This window comes from Saccopteryx leptura, chromosome 11 (genome assembly GCF_036850995.1).
Source record: "Saccopteryx leptura isolate mSacLep1 chromosome 11, mSacLep1_pri_phased_curated, whole genome shotgun sequence".
Taxonomy (NCBI): Eukaryota; Metazoa; Chordata; class Mammalia; order Chiroptera; family Emballonuridae; genus Saccopteryx; species Saccopteryx leptura.
The window spans coordinates 34,764,218-34,787,112 of NC_089513.1; the positions used below are offsets into that span (position 1 = coordinate 34,764,218).

At 34.4% G+C, this 22,895-nt stretch overlaps 1 protein-coding gene and 1 non-coding gene across 2 annotated transcripts in view; one reads left to right on the top strand and one right to left on the bottom strand.

Annotated features, from left to right (window-relative positions):
- CCDC178 (coiled-coil domain containing 178) overlaps window positions 1–22,895 on the top strand; it is a 408,692-nt gene that overhangs the window by 300,651 nt on the left and 85,146 nt on the right. The gene's annotated exons all lie outside the window — the stretch shown is intronic.
- On the bottom strand, window positions 19,530–19,665 carry LOC136383660 (small nucleolar RNA SNORA43). The gene has a single exon (XR_010747471.1). It is a non-coding gene; the product is annotated as a small nucleolar RNA SNORA43 (small nucleolar RNA).

Here is a 22,895-nt window from a genome sequence, read left to right on the forward strand (position 1 = left end):
ACTAGAGTTCCAAATTTACCCAAGTTGACAAAGAAATGAAATTTTGCAGCTTTTGTCGAACATGCATGCTGTTTGCGGTTTTAGGGATTATATTCATTTTCAGTATTAAATTCACAGAATAAGCAAAATGTCAAACTTTGTTTACTAATTTTATACTTATCTGTTCTTTTAATATCCTGTTGTGGTTCTCTAGTTATAACATAGATGAACCTAAAGTTTGCTAGAAACATTTGCCATTAGCTTCTTCTAAAAAAAAATTAAATTTGAGGATAATCCTACCTCCAGAGCTTATTCTGTTCCTGGCCATTGACTGTGACAGTGGAAGGCTCATCTGAAAGCACTGGAGCGTCCCATCTAAAAGCATAAAACATATTACATTTCATGAAAAAGCTAATTCAGATTGTTTAATTCTGGTAATATTGCCTCTGTCACCTTCAAAATCAAAATGTTCTTTCCTGTTATTATAAGGAAAACAACCAAATTGCTAAAAAACCCATTTGAATACACAGCTGCCTTATGTTGCATACTAATTTGATTAAAAACGCTCAGCGCCTCACCAGCGTTTTTACATAAAGCACATTGGTGAATTTCACAAAGACAGCTTAAAAAATATATCTAAGCTGGTGTTGATGACCAGCATCTGCAGCAGTGACCACTGGACCCCCCTGGCTTGAGCAAAAGAATCTTTCAGGCTGTCTTGGAAGGCATGGAACAATTGTCGAGCCATGTTTGTTTGTTCACTGCTTTGGGCACTGAGCCAACCTCATTGCAAATAACTGCATTAGTCAAGTGTATCGAAATTATTACAACACAGCGTCCATCCCAGTTATTGCTGTTGAAGCAGTTTCTGAATCTTTTTGTCACTAGAAAACATTTATTTGAAGGGGGAGCATCACATAAATTCAGGGCCAGTTGGATTTATAGAAAAGTGGCATGCCCGACTTTTACCAGTGCCTTTATTTGTTCTGTCCTACAAGAAGAAGCCTTTGAAGGGCTCATTGTTAGAGTCTTACTAAGTTAGAAGACTTTCTAACCCCTACCAGGATGTTTGCCATACTGTGTTGTTTCTTTCATTTCTCCCAATGATTTTTCTCCAGGGTTAATATTTATCTACATTTTAACTTTCTTTAACTTTGTTTCTAACAAAGAATGTGAGGACTAAAAGAATTGATAATCAGTAAAAGCCAAACTTCTGAAGTCTATGCAATTTAATAGACTGAGATTTTAGAGATCTTATACCATATCTTCCAAGGTCTGCAATACAGAAAAAGAAATTTCAGGTCTTTCTTGATGACTGTTCTGCTGAATTCATACATCAATGAACATATTCTCCAAATGCCTCATTACTCTCCAACAATAAGATATGCTATTTCAGAAGACACTTTAGCTCTTTAATCCACAAAGTTGCTAAGTAGATATAAACATTTATCTGACATAAACCATTTTGACTATTTAGGCTTCCAAGTTAACTCTACATTGCATGTTGGGTTTGTTTTTGATTTGGGTTTTGGCTTTTTGAGTTGCCTGCTTTACTTTCCTACTTATTCCTTTTGTATTATCTAGAGACCCATTGTACTCCTAGGTAGTCCAGGCTACTGGGTACCGTGAGTTGTGCTTAGAATTTTGTATTAATAATTTCGTTACTTGTGATATGACAATAATGTCTGAAATTTATCTTTCAAGACTATTCAGAAGACTAATGAAAAAGTATTTACAAGCTATTTCAATTTCAAGAAATTTACTACCACAAGTTTAATGTTTAACATCAAGCTACCATTTGACCTCCAAAATTAAATACACTTTGGAAAATATAACAAACTTATGGAAAAATAAGCCCAGCTATATTTTTCTCAAAAATTACAATGAATGAATAAAATAGTTTTATTTTCCAACTAGGTTTTATTTTATTAAAAGCTATTTGATAGGAAGTATGAATTAAACAAGTACAAAATGTTTCTATATTCTATACTGTTTATATGTCACATATTCTTTTAATATATAAACAAAATTCTCCAGGAAAATAAATCTGCTGAGAAGAAGCAGAATTAGCTGATTCTTCTCTGACGAGCCTTTATAAAGTGTATGGTGCATCTATATTTAAATGAATAATAAGCTTTTCTCTAAGTATTGTAGTATTTATCAATACTACACACCTTGTCAAGTACTTCCAAGAATCTTTAAGAATAAATGCCCAAACCATTATGAGACAGTTAAGTAAAATATAATGCAACTACAATATTAAATATAAAAACAACTGACAACTATAAATTCTAAGTTAACAAATGACATGGAAATGACCTTAATAACAGTGTGTCTGTAAAGTCATGGTGCACTTTTGACCAGTAACAGGAGAGCAACAAAAGACGATAGAAATGTGAAATCTGCACCAAATAAAAGGAAAACTCTCCCAGTTTCATACCTATTCAGTGCAGTTCGATGTGGGCTCACACACAGATTTTTTAGGGCTCCTTAGGTAGCTATCCTGTATAGCTTCTACAGACCCGTCACTGACTGATGGCCTACCAGAACGGGATTTCTCCACCAAACTGCTGGTTTCCTTCAATTGCTTATCCCACCGAGGAATGTTATTCCTATGTGGTGGAGCTTCGTTATAAATGCACCGATATTCACATTGCACTTTGGTCACAGATTCTAACTTAGCGAGCCACAGAACACACTGAACTTTCCTCTGTACCATCCACATCTCAACTGGCATGGTCGTGGCTGCTCCGCTGTATACACGGTGTTGCGTCATCATCTGCGCATGCGAAATGCTGCCACATCATCCTACAGAGACTGGGAGGGTTTTCCTTTTATTTGGTGCAGATTTCACATTTCTATCGTCTTTTGTTGCTTTCCTGTGACCGGTCAAAAGTGCACCATGATTTTACGGACCCACTGTATAATGTAACTTTATAAAACCTTATAATAGCAACATAAAAATAGGATAGTTATTGGGTTAAACTTTGTAGGACTATACTGCAGGGGTCTCCAAACTTTTTACACAGGGGGCCAGTTCACTGTCCCTCAGACCATTGGAGGGCTGCCAAATACAGTGGTCCTCTCACTGACCACCAATGAAAGAGGTGCCCCTTCCAGAAATGCAGTGGGGGCTGGATAAATGGCCTCAGGGGGCCGCATTGTGGCCCGCAGGCCGTAGTTTGGGGATGCCTGCTACAGTGTTTCAAAATTATATTAAGTCAAATATATGTCTTTGTATTTGTAATATTAGGTTTATGCTAAGAAATACTTATCTGTGTTTAATATGTATATGTTTTCTATAGGAAATGCAAGAAATTTTAACGTTTATCATTGAGTAGTAGGCTATTACTGATTATTTTGATTTCTTTATAATATCTCCTATTTTCTAAGTATTGTCTTAGAATTCTGTATGATTTCATAAGTTAAAAACACACTGAATGATAATTTGAAAAAAATTATAATGGGTATAAAATAAGTTAACATACTATCTTTGAAATAAGTGATTTATCCTATGCTAGATCTTGCATTTAATTAGTCCTTGACTTGTTTAGGTCTGTTTTACAGTAAATTACTATTATGTTTATGCTAAGAAATACTTAATCATTTTCTTGTCAGTTTATTAGAGCCCAATGTCATTAAAATTTTAAATTTCATCTCTGAAGATTACATTACAGTGACTTAATTTATCTGGATGTCATTCTGGTGGTAGTATAGAAATGGAGTAGGAGTCATTTGCTAAATTTTAGGATATGCCTCTAGTGTTGGAGACAGTTTTATCAGAGACCATAAAGCATGGGAAGACCATCTCTGCAATTATGTTATTTTTAGGCCTCATTCTTTTTTACTATTTTCGATTCTTTCCCTTGAAAAAATTGAAGCTATCCTTAAATCTTTATTTGATAGTTCCCCTTAAGATAAAAATAGACAAAAGTAACAATTCATAATCAGGATACAGGATACATAGTCAGACATTCCCAGAGATTTTTTTATATAATGATTTGCTTTAAAGCCTCTAGAAATTTACTGTGTCTAAAACTACCTGTAAATAAAAACATAATTATAAAACAAATAAGTAGGAACATGGCTATTTGCATAATAAATATTTTTATATCATGGTTCATCTCATAATTATGAAAAAATTCAAGAATGGCCCTATTTTGTAAGGCAAAGAGTTTATTCTAGTCCCAGAGCCTCTTTTTCTAGAAACTTCTAGAATATTCTACTTCAACACAATGTAGTTATTACACACTATTCCTAGAAAACTGAGTCTGAATGTTTGAAACATAATCTTTTAGTCTCCTAGGGGTCCCATAACAAAGTACCACAAATGGGGTGGCTTAGAAAAAACAAAATTGATTATCTTGCAGTTCTGGAGAATACAAATTTAATAGGTCCCGTTATGAGGTACTGCGGGTAGGACTTCAACATCACTTTTTTAGGGGAACAGAATTAAACTATAAATACATATGATTTGCCATTCTTATATACTTTAAGCTTCAGTGTTGATCTTTATAGTTATAAGGATTAAAGCTACTTTTCAATGAAAAGCAAATTGATAGCTAGTATTTAAGTATTTGCTTTTCTTGAGGACAAATTCCTTGACTTAGAGCACCACTGAAGAATTATAAATTCTGAAAAAATGCAAAACCCAGCTCATCATTAGATCTTCTTTACAGAGAGTTAAAGAAAGCTAAGTGGGCATCCCGAGTGCTGTGTTCTTTGCTGCTTCATCTGTAAGTCTGTAGAAAGATTTTTGAACTTACAAGGGGATGTGAAGATCAAGGCATTTTAGGTTGAAAGTACCTCTTTTCATTTCACAGATGAAGAAACACTTGAAGGCCTTGAGCAATATTTGGCCAGAAAAAAAGAACTTGCTGGCAGATGGATTAAACAGACAAAGTTTCATCCATTAAAAAAATATTTTATGCCCTAAAATATACAAAATTAGAGGCATCACTTGGGAAACTGATAGTTTCATACTTAACAAACATAGCCAGTAAAATGCATACACATCACAGAAATGAAACTCCCAAAATGTAGGCTACTACTTTATAACATCCTGTTTAAAACTAAGACACGGAAGCTATGAAAGGAAAAGAATGAACTCAGAGAAAGCAGAACCATTAATATCTGCCCTGGGACAATATAAGCCTGAGGTTTGAATTCACTTTTTCTTTATTGTACTATTTGTATTTTTTTCTCCTAATTCTGCTCTGATTATTTAGCTGACTGAAGCAACTAAACTAGAATAAGTTGTGACATCTTTGCCTTTTCAGCTGATTTTTTTTGTAGTAACATAAAGACAGACAACAGTTGCATGTGCCGTTCTTCAGTACTTACAAAATAATGATATGTATTTGCCAAAATTATGTACATATTTTAATGTACATAAATAAATAGATAGTACTATTTATTTCTAATACAGTGTTTTTGCCATTCACAATAAATATCAGAGCTGAGTTAAAGTAAGGAATCTTTACTTTGTAAGAAGTAGTTAAACATTAATTACAGAAGACAATTCTACATTTCTGTGCTTACAGTCTTATCTTTAATTTTAGTAAGGAAAGTTTAAATTATCTTTGTACAAGTATTTGAAATAGCTACTTAGTAGCAAACATAGGTTATTTCATTTCATATTGAAGTCCAGATTGTAGCATTATCATGTTAGTAATACTTGGTTAATATTTTCTTCTAAAATATTTTAAATGTTAAATAGTATCATTTATGTCCTGAAATAACTGTATCCTTTTTTGCTTATAGTTGGCTTTGGGTTACAAAGGTTTTCATTTGCAATAAATGCATGCTGTACTTATTTTACATGAAAACAGTAGGATATGAGAAGTCTTTCTCAAGACTATCAAATATTAGTTTAGGCTACCAAAACATCCATAATTTGAAAATGGTATTAAAAGGGTAGAATATTGGATTTATGTTTAAACATGTGCCAAACAGTAGTTATGTATGCCTGGCCAAAGATTTCTAGGTGTGGGGAGAAAAAAAACCCTTAAGTTTTTAGGCCTACATGCAAGTTATAAGATATTAACAACAGATCACTCCTTTGACACTCAACTAGAAATCAACCCTAATGCCTCTTAATTAAATTTTTTAAAATATATACAAATTCATTTCATATTTGCTAAAGCTAACATTATCTACTATTCAACTACATATTATATGACTCCTAGGCTACACCTGTGATGCTTTTGCTCTGTTAGTGAAAGTCATGCATGCAATAGGGGAAATGTGCAGACTTAACTATTTTAACTGTATGTAAATATTATAGACCTACTTTATGGGGATACCACAGAATTCAAACTAAGGCCAAAGCAAATCAGATTAAATTTTAAACACATATTTTCATGTGTTAGACTCTAAGTTTCTTATGAGAAGAGATAAAATTGAATGCATCATTTGTTTCTTTTAGCACTCTGCCAGGACCTGGCAAAGTAAATATTCAATAACTCTTTAAATTATTAGTCAGCAAATATTTAATAAGAACCTACTATATGCTTAGCACTATGCTTAATACTACAGACTCACTGTGACTGCACAACATAAAATGTAGACATAGAGCTTAAGTTAACATTTATTTATCATTTACCATGACATTAATGATAGTAGATCATTTATTAATGGCTGTAGGCCTATATGAATTTTATAAATACATGTCTCATTCCTCATAGTGCCACTATTATTATTGCCATTTTACAGATGAGGAAATTTAGACTTAGAGAAGTTAAGTAACTTATTTTCTTAAGTAATAGATACAGTTAAAAGAAGGTCAGCCTAGAAAATTCTGCATACAAATTGCAAAGTCTTAACGTATCATTCTAAATATCTTTAAATAAGATTTTGTTTTGCTTACTTCTAGTGTATTTTAGAGTACCATATGATTTTGATAGTTACATGTTTTATTAGACTGAAATATTATAATGATATGAAATTAAGGGTCAAAATGTGCTGAATGTGATCTGAGTATGCAATTTGAAATATCACATATACATAGTTGCTAAAAAAAATTTTGAGCTTTAATGGTATTCTATAACATTTTTTAATCTAATTTCAAGGGTTTGGTTACTCCTCAGAATTTTTTTTCTGAATATAGGATGAAGAAAATATACTAGAGAGCATGACAAGTTTTGATTTATACCTTGGAAAACTAATTTATATGAAATTTTAAAAAATAATAATTAGCATTCAAACCCTGGGACCCAAGATTATTCTATAGTTTTCTATTTTGAGAGCCTTTAAAATTTTATAGATCAATGTTATGCTCATTGTATAAAAATATTTCTAAGTTTGCTTATTTTCAATGCTTTTGAAAAGAATAGTGGTTTTGGGATTATTTGGAATTTAAATGTCTGGTTGGCCTGACCTGTGGGGGCGCAGTAGATCAAGTATCGAACAGAAATGTTGAGGTTGTCGTTTCAAAATCTTGGGCTTGTCCAATCATGGCACATACAGGAAGCAACTACTACAAGTTGATGCTTCCAGCTTCTAATCCTTTTTCTCTCTCTCCCTTTCTTTCTCTAAAAATCAATAAATAAAATATAAAAAGAAAAAAAACTTCTAAAATGTCTGGATAAATTCCTGTCAAATATTAACAAGGTGGCTGCTTCCTTTGCTTGATAAATGTTGAAAAACTTTCTAATTTTTTATACAGATATGTAAATTTTCTATCTCCACCTGACTTTGTTTCTAGTTTCTAAAAATGTTACTCAGCCTTCTATTATTTATTTCAACAAGTTTAAATAATGCACTTTATTTGTACATATTACCAAACAATATCATTGAGATGATCATACTTTTTCCTTTTTTTCTTGCTTTGAATTCTGTGTTTAAAATGGCATTATCTCAACATTCATAGCACATAGTATTTTATACTATTTTTTACCCTATTATCACTTTATTTTAGTCTTAGATCTACAATTACGACTTATATTCAATGCTCTCTACCACAATTTCCCAAATTGACTTCTGGGTGAAAGAATCCTGTCCTCTGGTATTTTTCCCAGGAAGAGCTCACCATGTGCTACTTCGAAGGCTTTGCACGTATGGATTTGACATCAGAAGGACAGTACTGGCTCACATTTTGTCTTCTGTACATTTTTAAAGAATTATTCTGTTGTTGTCTTGCTTTACATATTGGTATTGAGGAGTTTACTGACTTTCCTTTCCAAAGGACAGATTTTCTACACAAAGGATTATTTACTTCTTTATCTATAAAACATATTATGTACTTTACTAACACATGTATCTAGAAAGTAAACATTCTGGGGGTACTCTCCCAATATATACAGTGTATTGTACTTTTTCCATTTGTTGAGTCTGGTCTTTCCTTTCAGAAAAGTATTCTTGAGTGATAGTTTTACAGTTTGGCTCTATTTAATTGATTTTATAATATCTTCAAAGACTCAATTATGTGTAATTGTCTTCAGCCATTGTCTTCTATTCTGCCACCAAGGGATGCATCTGCCTTTTACAGTGCTCTCTCCTTCAACTTGAAATGGTGCCTTTCCAAAACTGCTCCATCAGGTTCCATACATGTAGCAGCTAATATTTGAATCATCAAGTATCTAACCTGTAGGTATTTTTTTATTCATTAAAGTCCCTCTTTTGAGACCCCACCCTGATCCAGTTTCACTCCTCCATGGAATCACTGCTCAGTGCTTCATGCCCATGTGTGCCCTGGGGCTGGCTCTGCCAGTCTTGGGGAGTGTATTTCCCAACTTTTATGTAAAGTGGGGGTTTTAGCCTCTCTGTCTAATTACACTGTGATTTGTCAGCTCACCTTTCTAATGTGAGATATGTGGAGAGACTGAATTTAAGGTGATCTCCATTATCTTCATCTTCCTTTCGTTCTCGTTCTATTACACCAATGATAAATGCCTTAGCCTTTCTTAGTTCATCATTCATGTTTCTCCATATCACTTCTAACCCATTAATTGTTGTAAGATTTATATACTACGTTTCTAGAAGTTCTACTTATTTTATTGTGATTTCTCTTTTGTCTGATCATCTTTGTGATTGTGAACTTTACTTTTTAGTACTTTATACATAATTTGTTTGTGTTTTATATGTCGTAGTTTGAAAATCTGAGTTTTTAACATTACAAATATGTCATTTATTGTTTTATCTGACTTACCCTTTTGTTTGTTTTGCAATCTTTGATTGTGAGATCATTGCTTAACCTTTATTAGTAGGAGTCCTTTGTTATATTTTGAGTACTAATCAAATATTTCTCCAAAAAAGGTTTTCAGCTTGCTTCTTCAGACAGTGTTGTATGGAAATCCAAGTATCCCCTTCCCCACCTTTAATTTGTCTTAAGATCCCATTTTCAGATATTAATTAACCTAACAGCATCTCTCCTTTGATAACTTCACCCTTCCCCTCAGTTAATGAACAACTGAAGCTTTGAACAAACCCGTTTCTTATTGCTCTGATCTCTGCTCTGATTTAAAAAAAAAAAAAAAAGATTTTATTTATTCATTTTAGAGAGGAGAGATAGAGAAATAAGAAGGGAGGAGCAGAAAGCATCAACTCCCATATGTGCCTTGACTGGGCAAACCCAGGGTTCTGAACTGGCGACCTCAGCATTCCAGGTCGATGCTTTATCCATTGCGCCACAGGTCAGGCTCTACTCTGATTTTTTTAAGGGAGTAAGAGAAACTCTTGGAAGCCATCACTACCTCCTAGGAGACAAGAATGTGCCTTTCTAGGTTTCAGTTCTATAGAAGAAGATTTCTTGGAATACCTTGGCAAGAAATGAGTCAGAAATGGAAGTCCAAATCTGCTTTAAAAATATAATAATAATAAAAGTATACCTAATTTAGTCACATCTCAATATGAAAGGTAGAAAAAATCAACAAATGAAAAAAGACCACTATTTAAAATATATAAGAGAAAATTAAAGATATAACTATACCTCTTAAACTTTTATGACATAACTTTGACTTTGTAGTCTAACTCCAAGCTTTCCTCATGCATGTATACACTGTTGAGAAGTGACATTTCTTGCCCAGTTATATAATTTTATTCTTTTTGTCTTATAGTATAGACTCTGGCTAATTTAAGAATGCTGCATCTTCAGCATTTTAGACTCGTTATAAGAATTAGACTTTTAGAAGTAAAGTATCTATAATGTTTGCTCTGATAATATGATATGTTTTTCCTTTGCTAGCTATAGGAACCTGAAATGAACATACTTTTCTTCAAAAAATAGAAAGAGATGTTTCTCTAGTCAATCCTAATTGATGAATAGTTTTCTCTAGAAATTCAAGTGTCATTGGCTCCTCAGTGAACAGAAAAGTAAAAGAATTTTAAATTATTACGTAGGTAGCATGGAATCCTATTTTATTTCATAGATTGTATTTCACTATTTCTGTTATACCAATAATGCCTCTTGCTCCCTTTTTTAGGTCATTTCAGAAATGAGTAAAACATCATTTCCATTAATAATTCATGGTTTAATGAAGAAACTAGTCTAGTTTTGTTGTTGAAAAATTTTAAATACAATATATATTATTACTCAAGAGGCTTAAAGTATAGTTTCACTATTGGTCCCTAACATGGTTCTGTGAAGAGAGCAAAGAGAGTTGATCTGATTTAAATGTTGAAATATCAAAGGGAACAGAGGGAAAAGGGATGATAGGATGGGATAAACCTAAAGGGAAGGGGGGAAGGAGCTATGGGGAGGGGGACAAGGGAGATGCTGAGGGGAATATAGGAGAGGGGATGCATTCGGGGCATCACTAAAATCTTTGTAAACACAATAAATTAAAATCAATAAAATTAAAAAAAAATAAATATTGAAATATCTTCTTAAACTTCCTGAAGATGAAAAAGGCATCCACATCCAGGGACAGGACCATTATGAATAAGTTCAGAATTCTTTACTGTCAAGAAGGCAAGAAAACATTTTTAAAGAAAGAAGTACTTACCAGTTAAATATGGTAGAAAAATGAACACTTTCAATTGTGTGACTGTGTACTAATGAGTGAACAAGGAACTAATGCTGGTTGGTAAAATTTTTCTCAAGAACAGAAGTATTTCCAAATACATATGATTTTGGAGCTTTTGTGAGGACATGTACTAGAAAAAAAATTGATCTTAAAAATATACTAATACACCATCCGCTTTCTCAAGACTTTCAATAAAAGGAACAAGGAGTTCAAATAGTCTGTATGGTATCTGAGACTTCTACTGTTAGTCTCATCCAAAAATCAACATGTTCTATTCATGCCTTGGTGTTTTTGTTAAACAGAATGATTTTGCAAAAACTTATTTTGATTAGGCACCAGCTATACTTCAATCATTATCTTATAGGATTTTTCTGTTGTATTTGATGTTCTTAAGTGTGAGTTTATCTTAGTCCATTCAGGCTATTATAATAAAATGCCACTTACTGGGTAGTATATAAACACCAGAAATATATTTGTCAAAGTTCTGGAGGTTGGGAAGTTCAAGATCAAGCTGCCAGTAAGCATGGTTGTGTTCTGGTGCGGGTCATCTTTCTGGTTCACAGCTTTTTGCTGTGTCCTCACCTGAGGGAAGAGGTGAGGGAACTCTGTGGGGCCTCTTCTAAAAGACTGCTAATCCCATTCCAGAAGGCTCCATGTTCAGGACCTAAGAAGTACCTTCCAAGGTACCACCGCCTAATACCATCATTTTGAGAGTTAGGATTTTTTTTTTTTTTTGTATTTTTCTGAAGCTGGAAACAGGGAGAGACAGTCAGACAGACTCCCGCATGCTCCCGACCGGGATCCACCCGGCATGCCCACCAGGGGCGACGCTCTGCCTACCAGGGGGCGATGCTCTGCCCCTCCGGGGCGTCGCTCTGCCATGACCAGAGCCACTCTAGCGCCTGGAGCAGAGGCCAAGGAGCCATCCCCAGCACCCGGGCCATCTTTGCTCCAATGGAACCTTGGCTGCAGGAGGGGAAGAGAGAGACAGAGAGGAAGGAGGGGGTGGGGGTGGAGAAGCAAATGGGCGCTTCTCCTATGTGCCCTGGCCGGGAATCGAACCCGGGTCCCCTGCACGCCAGGCCGACGCTCTACTGCTGAGCCAACCGGCCAGGGCTGAGAGTTAGGATTTTAATACATGTATTTTGGGGGAACACAAACTTGAACATTAACACTGGCTATTTTATTTGCTTTATCACCTCTGTGATTTCTGGATGTCCTTATCTGCTTTCATGATACCATAGACCTATGCAGTGACCTCAAATCTTTATCCCCCACCCAGGTTTTTTCCCTGAACTTCAGAATTCACATCTACCTCACGAGTGGACATCTTCAACTAGGAATTTTATAGATACCTGCAACAAAAAATGTTCAACTCTGGATTTTCCTCTTAACTTCTGTTGCTACTGTGGCTTATTTTTTTTTTCTCTTTTACTTGGCAGCACCATCACTGATCTAGTTATCACTATAGAGAGCAGGTTATCATCATTGACTGCTTTCTCACTATCTCATATACAATTTCAAGTCTTTATAATTTACATGCTGAACAAATTTTGAATCTATTGTCTTTCTTCACTATCACTATTATCATTGTCTTAGTTTATACATTTATCATTTTTCCTCTAAGTTGCCCTTATACCTTCCTATTTTGTCTCCCTGGGGCTAGAATTACCATTTTCAAAGCCTTTCTCCTCTGTTCCAAGCCTTTCAATGACTCTCCAAGTCCACACTCTCAATACATCTGCCCCCTGCCAGAACCCATTTTACTGTGAGCTGTGTCATCTGCCTTTACACTTTATATTCCAGCATTACTAAATTGTGTGCTGTTCTCCTTTGTACCCCATGCTGCTTCTCACTCTGGAATGTTTCTTGATCATGCCATCCCCTTTCTCGAATGTCTCTACCCAATTAGATTTCTATAGTTTGAAATATTTTTTGAGTCTCAGTGCAAATATCATCTCCTCCATAAAGCTTTCGCTGACTCTTTTCTCTCTCTGACATACACACACACTATGTTTAGTGTTTTTACTATCATGTGCTATATAATTATTGATTTTCTTGATGATTGTACATCTTGGTCACTTTTTATACTCTGTGCCTTGCACAAAGTCTAGCAAAAGGAGAAAAATATAATAGAGTACAATAACTAAAGAAACAATGATTAGATTTTAAAATAAGGCACAAGGGGGAACTGCAAATACTTTTTCTTTTTTATATTATTTTTTTATATATGACTTTACTGAAGCTACATATTTAATAAATGTCAATTATACAGGAATCATGAAAACATGACAAATCCTATGGGTATCCTTTTAAGTTGCAGATGAATTAAGGTCTATTTCTACTATGTTTGACATTCTTGTGCCTGTTTCAAATTGGAATGAAGTTCAGTGACTTGGGAAATAAATATAAATGCCACATAACTATTTATTCAAGAAATAGATCTGTAGGGCATGTAAATCCCCATTGTTGTTACAACTGCTTGCAAACAAAATGAACCTCAGTGGATCTTTGAAAATGTTATTTCTAGTCAACCTAGAAAAATGTAGAGTATATGTATTTTTTCCTATTTTTAAGACCCTTGCCTTATTATTTTCCTCCAGATTGTGGTACAACCTAAATCTTAAATTTCATCCCTCATCATTCTTTCTCCTTTCTCTCCCTTCTCTTTGCCAAACTTTTCAATTTGTCATACTATGGCTTTTATATTTTCCTATCTGCCTAAGCTCATCGTGTTTATGCTGACTCAGAAGATGTTTCCCTCCAACTCTATATATACAAACTTAACTCTGTCATCAATCCAGAGGTCAAAGGCTACTTTCTCTGCCACTATACCCATTCTTAGAATTGACCTCTCCTCTTCAAAATCCACAGGAATTTGACATGTACCTCTGTCAGGACTTCTACCCCAAATAGTTGATCTTAAAGTGCATATTATGTACACTCTCTTGAAAGAAAGAAAATGTTCTTAAGTTTTAGCAAGAATACGTTATGCATTTTTATAATCATATACACAAAACAGAATGTGCTTTCTGTTAGAGTTATTATTCATATAACTTGTTGCATAAGTAAATGTGTACTGGACAGATGGTTAAATAATAACTAAATAATTATTGATTAGGTAAAATGTTTTATAATGTGTTGTTGGTGGTAGTTTATACTTTTTGAGAACAGAACACTTGGTTCATGTTATTTAGGCTGTAAATTTTGTGTATACAGACATGCAGAGTTTGCTTATAGTGTTTCCTGGTCATTTTCTTATATGTAAACAGTGTCAGAAGTGATATTCCCTATTTTATTTTTGATATTAGTATTTATGTCTTCTCTTTCTCTCTCTCTTTCTCTTTTTTGGTTAGTCTTGCTAAATGGTTCCTAATTTTATTTATATGAAAAGAAAAACAATGTCAGTATGATATTTTCATATCAATAAAATTGAAATAAGAACTAGCTCTTTATTTCATTCATATATAACTTAACATCTTACTTGTTCAAGTGAAATATAGAAACTTTACCTCCTTTTACATTCCTCTGCATTCTCCATATGTATCAGTCTTAAACTTTCTTCTCAATACATTTTAAAGCCATGTCATACAGCATTATAATTTTTGCTTCAACCATGAAATATAATTGAAAAAGCTCAGAGTGAAAGAGTATCTACCTATATGTTTGCTTATTATATTTTTTCTTTCTTCCTAATGTTTCTAGTTTTCTCCTTTTATCATTTCTATCTGTGGGTGAGAGAGCCGAGGCCATGCAGTTCCAGGAGGCATCCTTCCACAATACAACCAGAGCACAGAAGGGGGGGAAAGGACCTGAAAGCAAAGGGCAAATGATGAGCACACTATGCCCATATCCCCTTTTCTATGAGAATACGGGAAGAACATCCCAAGGAATCTTTGAGTAGGAATATGTATGTTATTAATTTTATGTTTCTTTGTAATATGTTTCCCCAACTTTTTAAATTGACCATATTTTAAATATAAAATCAAAAGAAAATTATATATTGTTGGTCAAATAAGTTTGTAAATATGATATATATGTTTGCTGGCTTATAGTTTGTATTAGGTGTACGGGACAGGCTGCAAGCAAGCCAGGTCATTATAGCCTAAGGCTTTGTTTTAAGGCTAAGCTTTTCCCCACACCCTTAACTGTTGCATGATGTGGGGTGGTGCACTCTCATGAGGAATCCCATTATGCCTCAGATAAGTGACTTTGTATCAGAGACTTCCTTGTTTGTATATTGGATTAAAGGTTTTGATTTCTATACTATAAAGTAGGGCAGACTGGGAGCTTGCTCTTTCTTGGTTCCTGCTGTCATCATTGCAGGGGCCTCCCTGATCCCTTGCCCTTCATGGAAAAAGCAGGTTTTCTGCTTTTCTCTTGTCTTCTCTTGTGGCTTGCCTGTCTTGGTGAGACACCAATAAAAAGAATGGCCCACCATCCTCCGACTCCGCCAGTTCTTTACCATCTGCCCGAGTCCAATGGGAACCTACATGTGAATGGCCACAATGGCAGCTCCTGGCCCTACAGATACCTTTAAAATTTTTATGGTGACTCAGGACCAAGATAGAGAGAGAAAAAAAGAGAATCTTTTTGAGAAGCTTAAGAGGAAGCCATTATTAAGAGGCAAGGAAAATTCAAGATAGTGGTATTTATCACTGTAACAAAGTACAGCCATGCCCCACTTAACAAAAGGAATACATTCTGAGAAATCTGTCACTAGGCAGTTTCATCTTGTGAAGATCATAGAGTGCACTTACACAAACCTAGATGATACACAGTTAGGCTATATGGTATACCTTATTGCTTTGTAGGGGAAAAAATAAAGTTCCCTCTATTCTTCTGGGTACTTGACTGAGATATCTCATAATAAGAGACAGATTAATAAGAGAAAAACAAACAGAAGTTTAATTACATGTCTATCTCCTATATACATGGGAGAGTTCCAGGATCTCTGAGTAACTCACAAAGTTGGCTAAAGCCATCACCTTGAACATCTCCAGCAGAGGACAAAAGAAAATGTTGGGGTTGGGTGAGTCTGTTATGGGAGGTTACCAGGAAAAGGACAGTGAGATAAGGTCATCACCCTCATTTCAAATGGAGACTTCTCCTACAAATGTAAATATATTTTTTACAAAGAGTAACTGCAATTTGGTTTTCAGAGCTTCTCTCCTGTGTGCTGTTTCATAAAATTAAAACCAGTTTAAAATAATTCTTATGCTGAACAGACATATTTTAGGGTGACATTGTTTTCCTACAGCTCCTGGGCTACACACCTCTACAGCATGTTAGTGTACTTAATACTGTAGGCAGATGTGACACAATGGTGAGTATTTGTGTAATGTATTGTGTTGGGAATTATTATGGTTATGATGTCACTAGGTGATAGAACTTTTTAGCTTCATTATAATCTTAAAGGGATCACAGGAAAGTCTGAATAGCAGTAGGTATTTGGAAGCTGAATGCTGAGAAATGGCAAGGTCATTGGGGACTTTCACAGGAGCAATTGTGCAGGTTGAAGAATAAACTAGAAGGGTGGTGATTAGGAAGGTCAAGATAAAACTGAGCATACTTTCCAGAAGCTTGGATTAAAAAGAATTGAAAACAAAAGGATGAGACCTTTGTCATAGACTGTATGGCCAGTAGTAGTAGCCTTTGTCATGGCCATTCACATGCAGGTTCTCATTGGATTTGGGCAGACAATAAAGAAACAGTGGAGCCAAAAAATGGTGGGCCTATCCTTTAATAAAGTTTCGCACTGGCAGACAAGCAACACCCACAGGGAAAACACTTCTCTCTTCATTCAGAGCTCACAAAGCCACTGACACATTCTCCGGTTCTACAACCAGGAGAATCTCCAGTTTCTCCTAGAATCAAAGGCCCCACCAGTCTCAGTGGAGCTCACAAAAGCCCCTCACCTCTGGTTCCCATCTGCATATCTTCTCCCTCTTGGCACAAAATCTGCAAAAACATGGCTTCCTCCCTTCTCTTTTCAATACTTTCTGGCACAAAACCCTCTCCTCCAGCAAACAATAGCAAGACAATGGCCCTTCCCAGGCAGGAAGGTAATTTGCAGTTTCACAGATCACATACATACCTGGTGCTGCCAGAGCCATTGCTCACACTAAAAGTGAGCAAACTCAAAAAAGACAAATTTTACAAACTGATTTGCCCAACACAGACCAATTGTCAAGTAAGACGTGTTTGCTATCTCTTTTAACATTGACACAATCTTAAAATATTTACATATGGGACTGAAAAAATCAATAGCCATGAGAATGAAATACATACATGAGAGGAAAAAAAAAATTGATAGAAAAAATTCAGATCACAGGTGAAAGAAAGTTTTGTTTTTTAAGAACTGCTTGGTATACAGAGGGCACATCTGCAAAAAGATATGTCAGATCAAAATGGTTTAAATTGGTGTTCTACCAATATTACTGTCTTTCTTTTTCCTTTGTCATGCCTGTGTCAGATTTGCATTTTTGTGTTACTGTGTCACTTCAGTTAGTGAACTTGTGAATCGAGTACATTTAATATCACTTGCTGTTTCTGAACCTCCAGGTGGCAGTGGCTTTATTGCAGTGGCTTTTGTGATGCCAGCTGTCTTGGAATCCTATGTGAGAAATCATAAAATTGTCCTTACACTGCTTGCTTTGCAGTAGGGATGCAGAGATGTATGTTCAAACTTCCATTTCTCCACAGGCTGTGCACAGTATCCTGAGTTCACTCAACACTAAAGGTACACACACACTAAGGTTTCATATAGATTGCCAGTTTATACAACCTAAAGTGCACTTAAGTGTATTAACTTATGGTTGTTTTAATTAGGAGATAAGAAAAATGGTTGATGGTTGTAAGATACCCTCTAAGCATGAATGATATAATATTTTTTACAGTTTCACTACTAAAGTGCTATAGCAGTGGAAAAATTCAGTATGTAATTTCAATATTAAGCATTCTCAGATTTATAAAATTGAAAACCCTCCCATTAATTAAGGTTCCATTGTGCTCATCAATTGATTAAAAAATGCATTCACAATTGTTTTAGATTTTAAAAACAAAAGAAAAATTGGACTATGGTGTTACAAATACAAACCCTGTCTTTATTTAAAGGGAATCAATTATTCTCAGTGGTCTAAGAAAAGTGATGTATGAATCTTAGTAAGTTTTTACACTATGGCTGGATTATTTTTATGAAATCCTTTGTCACCTAAGAAAAATGTAAGCACTACTATGTTGGTTTCTTTTTATGACTATAATTTTTAAATTGGAGAATATGGAGACTGGTTGGTTGAAAACACCAGATATTGAGTGTAATCTCTCAGTTAAGATGATGATGAAATGCATGATATCAAGGTCTTCAGGCTCCTGGATACTGCATATATTGGTTAATGTTAATCCCTGACTTACTTTAGTACATAGAGGACTTATGAGTTTTGATGTTAAACAGAGTTAAAATCATATCTCTTGATTTATCTGCTTTATAACACTGGGAAAATTAAATCAGCCTGGAGTCTCAGTTTCCTTAACTGTAAATTGAGGGGAGTGTGGGGGAGTGCTACTTACTCCATAGAATTGTTTAGTTAATTTAATTACATAACAGAGAAAAGGCATCTTTCATAGTGCCTTATGTAGTGTCAGTCAATTATTTTTCTTTTCTTTCTTTGGCTTATTAATCTGTCAAAAATATACTCTATGTAAAAGTTGAGAAGCTATATATCTCCTTGACTTCACTTTCACAGGTTGGTTGTCTGCCAGCTGTAGGATTATTTGGGAACTAAATAAAAGATCACAGATGTCTTAGACAACCCAGGATGAGAAAAGTGACAGATATGTTCTTCAACTGAGTTTTCTCTATGGCAGCCTAATATGTTGTCCTTCCCTGCATTAGAAATGTTTATATAAAAGGATTTTTAAATTGGTCCTCTTGCTACATATGCTATTTATAGAATATATTATCTTAATTTGATGCACATACCAATCCTCTGATGACACTTGACTTTCAGCTTTCATTCATTCATTGATTTACTTGTTTACTTGTGAACTCCGAACTACTTAATAAATGCCTATTTCCAGCATGCTGGAAGCAGGATGGACTATTTCTGCCCTCAACACCAAGATGATTATGAGAAAGCAGATAATTAAGCAAGTAGTGATTTAGGATTGAAAATTTCTATCCTAACAGTTCCTCCAGGATTCTTTGGAGGATTCATGTATGAACAAGCTATTTTATTTGCATAGAAGTATATCTCATAACATCAGGAACGTGGCATTATACTAGTTCTAGTTATTTATATTGCAAAGATGAAATTTTTATAATAGTGTTATTGAGATATATATAATTATATATGTTCAGAATTGTGTAACCATTACCACTAATTTTGAACATTTAAATACTCCAATAAGAAACCCATATCAATTAGTAGTCATAGTAGATTCCATCCTATATTCAGGCCTACAAGTGTTAACCCATTTTGTGTATCTGGATTTGTCTGTCCTGCACATTTTATATAAATGCAATCAAACAGTATGTGGCCTTTGTCACTGGCTTTTTTCACTGAGTATATATTTTTTTTCTGTATGGGCTGTCAGGCTACAAACCATTCTTAGTGCCCACTGTTCTGAGCACTGAGCATAGAAATAGCCACTTCCTCTTTGCCCTGACGTCACAGGTGCAGCACAGTAGCTGCCTCCGTAGTGCCAGCAGGTTCAGCACCTGCAGGGCACTGAGCATAATATTTTTAAGGCTCCTTAATGTTTTATCAACATCTGTAATTCATTCTTTTGAATGCAGACTAATATTCCATTGTATGGATATACCACAATATGTTTATCCATTCATCACTTGATTGGCATTTGGGTTTTTCCACTTAGGAAAGTTACTAATACTGCTGCTATGAACATTCATGTACAAGTCTATGTGTGAACATGTATTTACTTTTTTCTTGGGGGTATATCTGGTAGCGAAATTATAGGTCATATGGCAACTATGTATTTAACATCTTGAGGACCTTCTGTATGTTTTCCTAAAGAGCTGTATCATTTACAATCCCAACAGCAGTACAGGCAGGTTTCAACTTCTCCATATCCCTCACCAGCACTTTTCTTTTCTGCTGTTGTTATTATTTTGCTTCTCAGTGAATATGAAGTGGTATTCCATTTTGGTTTTTATTTCCCAAATGACTAATGAGGATTAGCATTATTTCATGTACTTATTGGTCATTTATACATCTTCTTTGGAGAAATATTTAGTCAAATCCTTTGACCATTTTTAAATTGGATTATTTGCCTTTTATTGACTTGTATAAATTCCTCATGTGTTCAAAGAACAATTGGTATCATATCTAAGAAGGTCTTGACTAATCCAAAATTATAAAGATTTTCTTCTAGAAGTGTTAGAGTTTTATATTATTTTTTATTTATTTAGAAAATTAAATTTAACAGGGTGACATTGATCAACAGGAGAATATAGATTTCAGGTAAACATCTCCACATCATTTGAACAATTGATTATGTTGTATACCTCTCACCCAAAGTCAAATAATTGTCCATCACCCTATATTTGTCCCTCTTTACACCCTAGTGTTATAGTTTTAACTCTTACATTTAAATGTGAACCATTTTTGCTTCATTCTCTTTATATGGTAAAAGGTAGGGTATCAGCTTTATTCTTCTGTAGGTGGATATCCACTTGTCCCAGCACCATTTGTTGAGAAAACTATTCTATCACCCATTGAATTGTCCTAGCACTTTTTCAGAACTCAACTGACCATAAATGTGTAAAGGTTTCTTTCTGTACTTTCAATTTTATTCTAGAGCTCTGTGTGTTTATCCTTATGTTGATATCACACTGCCTTATAGTAAGTTTCAAAATCAGGAAGTGAAAGTCTTCCAGCATTATTTTTTGCAAGATTGTTTTGGCTCTTCTGGGTGCTTGGCATTTTCACATGAATTTTAGGAATTGTTTGTCAGTTTTGCCAAAAAAATGTAATTTGTCTTTTATAAGGATTTTGTTGACTATGTAGATCAAATTGAGGAGTATTGCCATATTAACAATATTAAATCTTCCGATTCATGAACATATGATGTTTCCAGTTATTTATTTATTTAAAAAAATTATTGGGGTGACATTGGTTGACAAAATTATACAGGTTTTAACAATTTAGTAAGTCTTTTTTAAAATTACTTCCAACAGTGTTCATGATTTTTGGAATATAAGTTTTGCACTTTTTTTGTTAAATTTATTGCAAACAATTTTCTTTTGATATTTTAATGTAATTGCTTTCTTAAATTTATTTTTGGATTTTTCATTCATAGTATATAAAAACAAAATTGATTTTTTATTTATTGATTTACCTTTCAATCTAAGGAAGATTATTAGAACCTTCATTTATTGGTTCTACTATATAGTTATTTTACAGATTCTTTAGGATTTTCTCTATATGTCATCTTTCATCTGTGAACACCGATCACTTGATTTCTTCTTTTCTAAATGGAAAGCTCTTTTTGTTTCGTGGCATAATTTTTCCATATAAAACTGCCAGTACAATGTTCAGTAGCTATGTGGATATTCTTATCTTGTTCCTGACCACAGAGAAAACGCTGACTTTCACCGTTAAGTACATCAGCTGTGGGGACTTTTTGTGGATGGCCTTTACCAAACTGAGGAGTTTACCTTCTCTCCCTATATTGTGTTCTTTTTTATTATTATTAAAGATGTTGGTTTTTGTCAAATGTTTTTCCTGCATCTGTTGTTTTGCTGTAATTTTTCTAAATGCTTTATGTCCTTTTGTTTCTCTGTTCTACCTTTTGATTCTACATTCTACATTCCTCTTTGTTGAATATATGTAATCTGTGTGCTATTTTATTCCCTTTAAAATTTCTTTTATATATATATATTGTTAGTAGCTGCCCTGAGGATAACATTACTTATCATAATATGATGTGCATTAATAGTAACTTTATTTCTATGTTATAAAAAACCTTTGTTCTAGTGAAGTTCTGTTTTACCCTCTTTTGTGCTGCTGCTGTCATACAAATGACATTTTTCTGCGTTATAAGCTCCCATCAACCCTATTTAATAATTCTTTATTCAGTTTTTTAAGTCTGTGAGAAATGTTACAAACAAAAATAAAATGTATGGCCATTTATATTTACTTATGCAGTTAGTTACCTTTTGATGTTCTTCATTTCTTCATTTGGATTTGAGTTACCATCTACTGTTTCTTCATTTTAGTCTTAAAGATACTCTAGAGCAGGGGTCTCAAACTCGCGGCCCGCGGGCCGCATGCGGCCCGCCGAACAATTTTGTGCAGCCCGCAGACTAATCCATGAAGTTCAAAATATTTTGGATAAAATTAAGTAAGCCTACGGGCCTACTTGTATTTTTCATTTCTCTAGCATCCTAGCTAGATATTAGCTTAGTTAACAGCAGTTGTGATGCGAACTACAGTTTCTGGTCGTTTTGTGACACTGAGTAAACTGCATGTACGATTGTGCTTGTTGTACTGATTTTTTTTTTGTTTTCAACTGCAGTGAGAAAAGTGTTGTGTAACAGTTGCCTTTTGTAGACCTAGTGCGGCCCACTGAAGGGCTGTGATCTTGCTCTGCGGCCCACATGCTGAGTTGAGTTTGAGACCCCTGCTCTAGAGCAAGCTTGCCAGCATACAAAAAATGAAAAAAACTCTCAGGTTTTGTTCACCTGAGAATGTCTTTACTTGTTCATTTCGGAAGGATAAATTACCAGACCTAGAATTCTTGGTTAACAGTCTTCTTTCAGCACTTTGATTATGTCATCCCTCTGTCCTTCATGATTTCTGATGATTTCTCAGCTATTAATGTTTCTGAGGATTTCTTGTATGTGATGAATCATTTTTCTCACTTTTATAAAATGTCTTTCTCTTTCAGTAGTTTAACTGCGATGTGTCTAGATGTGGATATCTCAGTTTA